The sequence below is a fragment of the Pongo abelii genome, chromosome 18 (genome assembly GCF_028885655.2).
Source record: "Pongo abelii isolate AG06213 chromosome 18, NHGRI_mPonAbe1-v2.0_pri, whole genome shotgun sequence".
Lineage (NCBI taxonomy): Eukaryota > Metazoa > Chordata > Mammalia > Primates > Hominidae > Pongo > Pongo abelii.
The window spans coordinates 55,846,666-55,853,031 of NC_072003.2; positions in this window are offsets into that span (position 1 = coordinate 55,846,666).

A 6,366-nucleotide genomic window follows, 5' to 3' on the forward strand; every position below is an offset into this window, starting at 1 on the left:
TGAGCCTGGGAGTTTGAAGGAGCAGTGAGCTATGATCATGCCACTGCACTCCAGCCTGGGCAACATAGCACAACCCTGTCTCAAAAAAAAAAAAAAAAAAAAAAAAAAAAGAAAGAAAGAGAGAGAAAAAGAAAAAAGAAAGAAAAAGAAAATGTCTTGACAACTTTTCCATGTTAGGAGATAAAGATCTAATAACTGCTACAGAAAACATCATGGAATGGTTATATCATAGTTCATTTTGCAACTGTCTTACAGACTAATGGATGGACATTTAGGTGGCTTCCACTTTTTTCAATATGCAGACTGTGCACCTGTGCCAGTGAGTTTCTCTGAGTTATAAGCTGAGATGTGTAATCACTGGAGCACAGGAAATAGCCCTTATTACTTTTCACATATCCTGCCAGACAGGCCTCCACTGAGGCTGTTCCAATTTACATTCCACCTGCAGTGCCTGAGAATTTTCAATGCTTTATCCCTCCATCAGACCTAGGTATTAACCTTACATTTTGTTGACCTGGTGGGTGAAAAATGACATCCTAGGTTCTAAATTGCATCTTTTCTTTTAGCAGTGAGGTTCAGCATTTTCCCACTGGCTTACTAGTTGTCATTTTCTATGCACTGCTGTTTCATGTTCTTTGTTCTTTCTATCTTCAGTTATTTGTCATTTTCTTATTGATTTGTAGAAGCTTTTTATATATTTTGGTCACTGATCCTTTGTCTTCCATCTGCTTTTTGTTTTTCAGAAAGTTTTCAAAGTTCCTGGCCTCCCTGTGGTATTTTATTTTTTAACACCCTTATCAATGTATAGTTTACATGTCATAAAATTCACCCATTATAAGGGTACAATCCAATGATACTAGCAAATTTTTAGAGTTGTGCAACCAACTCCACAATCCAATTTTAGAACATTTCCATCATTTAAAAGTTCCCTTGTGCCTATTTGTAGTTAATCCCTGCTCCCAACCCCACCCCTAGGCAACCACTGACTTGCCTTCTGTTTCTATAGGTTTGCCTTTTCTAGACATTTTATATAAATGGAACCATACAATATGTAGTCTTTTGCATTTGGCTTCTTTCACTTAACATAATATTTTTGAGATTCATTCCACTTTGTTGTATGTATTACTAATTTGTTCTTCCTTTACATTACTGAGTAGTGTTTAGATATTGTATTTTGTTTATCCATTCACCAATTGATGGATTTTTGAGTTGCTGTCATTTTTTGCTATTTTGGATGATAGCTGTTTATAAACGGCTGTAAACATTTGTGCATGAGTCTTTGTGTGGATATATACATATATGTATGTTTTAGAGATGGGGGTCTTGCTATGTTGCCAAGGCTGGCCTTGAACTCCTGGGTTCAATTGATCTTCCTACTTCAGCCTTCTGAGTAGCTGGAACTACAGGTGCGTGCCACTGCCCTCTACTTTGCCATATATTTTTATTTCTCTTAGGTTGATATCTAGGAGTGGAATTACTGGGTCATATAGTACTAAAGTGGCTATACCACTTAACGTTTCCACCAGCAATGCATAAGCATTCCAATTTCTGCACATTCTAACCAACACTTTTTGTTGTCTATCTTTTTTATGATAGCCATTCTAGCAAGTATAAAGTAGTATCTCACTGTGCTGTTTTTGTTTTTTTTTTTTTTTTTTTTTTGAGACAGTGTCTCGTTCTGTCACCAAGCTGGAGTGCAGTGGCACGATCTCGGCTCACTGCAACCACCAGCTCCCAGGTTCAAGGGATTCTCCTGCCTGAGCCTCCCGAGTAGCTGGGATTACAGGCATGTGCCACCATGCCCAGCTAATTTTTGTTTGTTTTAGTTTTGCCAGGATGGTCTCGATCTCTTAACCTTGTGATCTGCCCACCTTGGCCTCCCAAAGTGCTGGGATTACAGGCATGAGCCACCATGCCCGGCCTCATTGTGGTTTTAATTTGCATTTCCCTAGTGACTCATGATGTTAGGCATCTTTTCATATGCTTATTAGCCATTCATGTGTTTTCTTTGGTGACATGTCTATTAGAAGATTTTGCCCATTTTTTCCTCTTTTTTATTGTGGTAAAATATATACAACATAAAATGTACCATTTTTATGTGTACAGTGCAGTGGCTTTAAGTACATTTACATTGTTGTGAACCGTCACCATCATCCATCTCCAGAACTTTTCCATCTTGCCAAACTGAAACTCTATCCATAAAACACTAACTCCATGCCACCCCCCCATCCCTCACTGCCCAGCCCTGGGGCCACCATTTTACTGTCTGTCTTTGTGGATTTGACTATGCTACTTTCTTCATATAAGCTGGGATCATACAGTATTTGGCCTTTTGTGTCTGGCTTATTTCATTTAGCATAATTTTTTTTTTTTTTTTTTTGAGATGGAGTCTCACTCTGTTGCCCAGGCTGGAGTGCAATGGCATGATCTTGGCTCACTGCAACCTCCGCCTCCCGGGTTCAAGCAATTCTCCTGCCTTAGCCTCCCGAGTAGCTGGGACTACAGGTGCGCATCACCACGCCCGGCTAATTTTTGTATTTTTAGTAGAGACAGGGTTTCACCATATTGGCCAGGTTGGTCTTGAACTCCTGACCTCGTGATCTGCCCACCTCGGCCCCTCAAAGTGCTGGGATTACAGGTGTGAGCCACCACACCCAGCCATCATAACATTTTTAAGGTTCGTCTACGTTGTAAGATGTGTTAAAATTTCATTCCTTCTTAAGGCTGAATAAATTTTCCATTGTATGTCTATACCATATTTTGTTCATTCATTCATCAATGGACATTCAGGCTGTTTCCACTTTTTGGCTATCATGTGTAATGCTGCTATGAATATTGTTATACAAATATCTGTTTGAGTCCCTGCTTTCAATTATTTTGAGTATGCATTTTTGCCAGTTTATTTTTATTTTTTATTTTTATTTTATTATTATTATTATTATTATTTTGAGACAGAGTCTCGCTGTTGCTCAGGCTTGAGTGCGGTGGCATGATCTCGACGCCCTGCAACCTCTGCCTCCCGGGCTCAAGCAATTCTCGTGACTCAGAGTCTCGAGCAGCTGGGACTACAGGCGCATGCCACCACACCTGGCTAATTTGTTTTTGTTTTTGAGACAGAGTGTGACTCTTTTGCCCAGGCTGGAGTGCAGTGACACAATCTTGGCTCACTGCAACCTCCACCTCCCGGGTTCAAGCGATTCTTTTGCCTCAGCCTCCTGAGTAGCTAGGATTACAGGCGTGCACCACCACACCTGGCTAATTTTTGTATTTTTAGTAAAGACGGGGTTTTGCCATGTTGGCCAGGCTGCTCTCGAACTCCTGACCTCGAGTGATCCACCCACCTCAACCTTCCAAAGTGTTGGGATTACAGGCGTTGCCCTTTTTAAAATTCCATTGTTTGTATTATTGAATTATAAGAGTTCTTTATATATTCTGGATACCAGTCCTTAATCAGATACATGCTTTGTAAATATTTTCTCCCAGTCTTCTGGGACTCTTTTCTGATTTTATTAATGATGTCTTTGAAGCACAAAACTTTTTAATTTTAAGAAAGTCTAATTCATCAATTTTTTCCCTGGATAAATTGTGATTACGGTATCATATCTAAGACCTCTTTGTTTAACCTAAGGTCGTAAAGATTTCTCCTATGCTTTCTTCTAGGTGTTCTATGTTCTATAGTTTTAGCTCTTAAATTTAAGTCTATGATCCATTTTGAGTTAATTTTGGTGTATAATGTGAGGTAAAAATCTAATTTCTTTTCTTTTTTTTTTTTACATGTGGATATCCATTTGTCTCAGTATCATTAGTTTAAACATCTACCCTTTCTCTATTGAATCGTTTTGAGACCTTTGTCAAAATTCAATTGGCCATACACATGATTTCCTTTTAGACCTTCGATTCTGTTCCATCGATCTATGCCTGTCCTTGTACCAATACCACACAGCCCTGATTACTGTGGCTTATTGTAACTTTTGGAATTGGATAGTGTGAGTCCTCCAACTCTGTTCTGGGTTCTTCTTTATCTTCTGCCATTCAGTCTTTTAATGAATGACCTTTTCTGGCTTTGCAAGGGATTGAGCACGCACAGGAGACGTACATATCCACTGAGTCTGCATCTCAACTCAGCCCTCCATACCGTTTTATCACAAAAATATTTATGGATGCCCAAAAGTCACCGTGCCCTCTGCTGGTCACTGGGGATACATGAAAAGAAACGGTCTCTGCCTTTCAGGGAGCTCACAGACTGATGGGAAGGATAAGACCGTGGTAAGAACATCCTGAGTGGAATCCTGGATGCTTTAGAGCTGGAAGAAAAGTCCAGGCCAAGGCACGTAGGCTGTGCTCATTTGATAGATGGGAAGACTGTGGCTCGGGGAGGGAGGGGAGGTGAAACCCAAAATCTCTGGGGGCTTTCAGAAGGGAGAGATGGTCAGGCACAGTGGCTCATGCCTATAATCCTGGCACTTTCGGTGGCCAAGGCAGGAGGATCATTTGAGGCCAGGACTTTGAGACCAGCCTGAGCAACATAGTAAGATCTCTGTCTCTAAGAAAAAATATTTAAAATTAGCTGAGCATGCTAGGGTATGCCTGTGGTCCAGCTACCCGGGAGGCTGAGGCAGGAGGATTGCTTGAGTCTGGGAGCTTGATGCCACAGTAAACTGTGACAGTCACTGCACTCCAGCCTGGGTGATAGAGTGAGACCCTGTCTCAGAAGAAAAAAAAAAAAAAGAAGGGAGAGATGCCATTAGGTTGGTGGCTCAGTAAAGACTCCTTGGAGGAGGGGGCATTTGGGGGATGGTAGAAGAGGAGCAAAAACATGGAGTGTGTGTTTGGAGAAGGGTGTGGCATGGCACGGTCTGACCCAACAGCAGAAGCACAGGGCTTGGGGACAGGTAAGACAGAGAAGGAAAGTTGAGGCCAGATGGGTGAGGAAGGGATGATGCAGCAGGAATTTAGCTTCTCTCTGAATGCAGGTTTTCCAAGCTGGCTCTCCACAAGGCAGGCCTCGCCCTTCACAGCGCCTCCTTCCAGCTCCTGGCAGGATCCGATTTTCTCCATTCCTCTGCATCATTAAGCACGCACCATGAGCCGGGCGCAGTGCCAGGTGCCAGAGCTAGGACGGTGAATGCAGCAGACATAGCCCACAGCCTCCTGGGGAGACAAGGATTAAACAAAAAGCCACACACAGCACCGGCTGCAGGGAGAGGCTAAGGGACAGAAGGCCAAGCTCTCAGGCTCTGCAGCTCCAACGCCTGGTGTGACCCTTTCCTAGTGAGTGACTGGCAGTGTTACTTAACCTCTCTGAGCCTCAGTTTCTCCCTCTGTCAAATGTGGATAATAATAGTCCCCATCTTATAGGGCCGTCGAAAGGACTGAGTTCACATATACAAAGAATTGAACAGCTGGCACGGGATGTGTGATATAGAAAAGTGTTAGCAGTTTGGGTGTGGTGAGTCACACCTGTAAGCCCAGTGCTTTGGGAGGCTGAAGAAAGAGCATTGCTTGTGGCCAGGAGTTCAAGACCAGCCTGGGCAACATAGCAAGATCTTATCTCTATTAAAAATAAATAAAAAGAAAAGTGTTAGCTTCTTTCTTACTAGCAACTGTAATTGCAATAAGTGCTACAAAGAAGGGATGTGCTTGCTGGTATCAGAGGGATTTGGCCTATTTGGGGCTCCAGGAAGGCTTTCCTGAGCAAATTGCCTTTAAACTGAGACCCACCAGATGGAGAGAGAGGGTTAGGGAGAGCACCCAAGACAAAGGAAACACCACATGCAAAGAGCCTGAAGTCACACACGCACCAGCGCCTTTGCCCAGTGGTAGCCAGGCTTTGAATATGGTCCCAGTGATGCCAGACTCTGGTATTCATGCCCTGGTGTAATCCCCTCCCCTTGAGTACAGCCTGGACCTAGTGACTTGCTTCTAAAGAATAGAATACTGAAACAGGGATGGGAGGTCACTTCCGTGATTAGGTTACAAAAGATGATGACTTCTTAATTCAAATATTGGAAGAAAAAAAGAAGGGAGGAAGTTGTTTTCCAAATAATTTGGAAAGGGAGGAGTACCTATTTTATGGAACAACGGAGAGTACTGAGAGAAGTGAAGGTTCACAAAGAGGATTTCTACTATACGGAAACAATCTTGTAGAATGAAAACCTTCATCTGGGTTGACTATAGGTTGTCAATGGTATGATTTTTCTGATGTTTATTTATTTATTTTTGAGGCAGAGTCTCGCTCTGTCACCCAGGCTGGAGTGCAGTGGTGCGATCTCGGCTCACTGTACCTCCGCTTCCTGGGTTCAAGTGATTCTCCTGCCTCAGCCTCCTGAGTATCTAGGATTACAGGCACCCCCACCACGTTCGGCT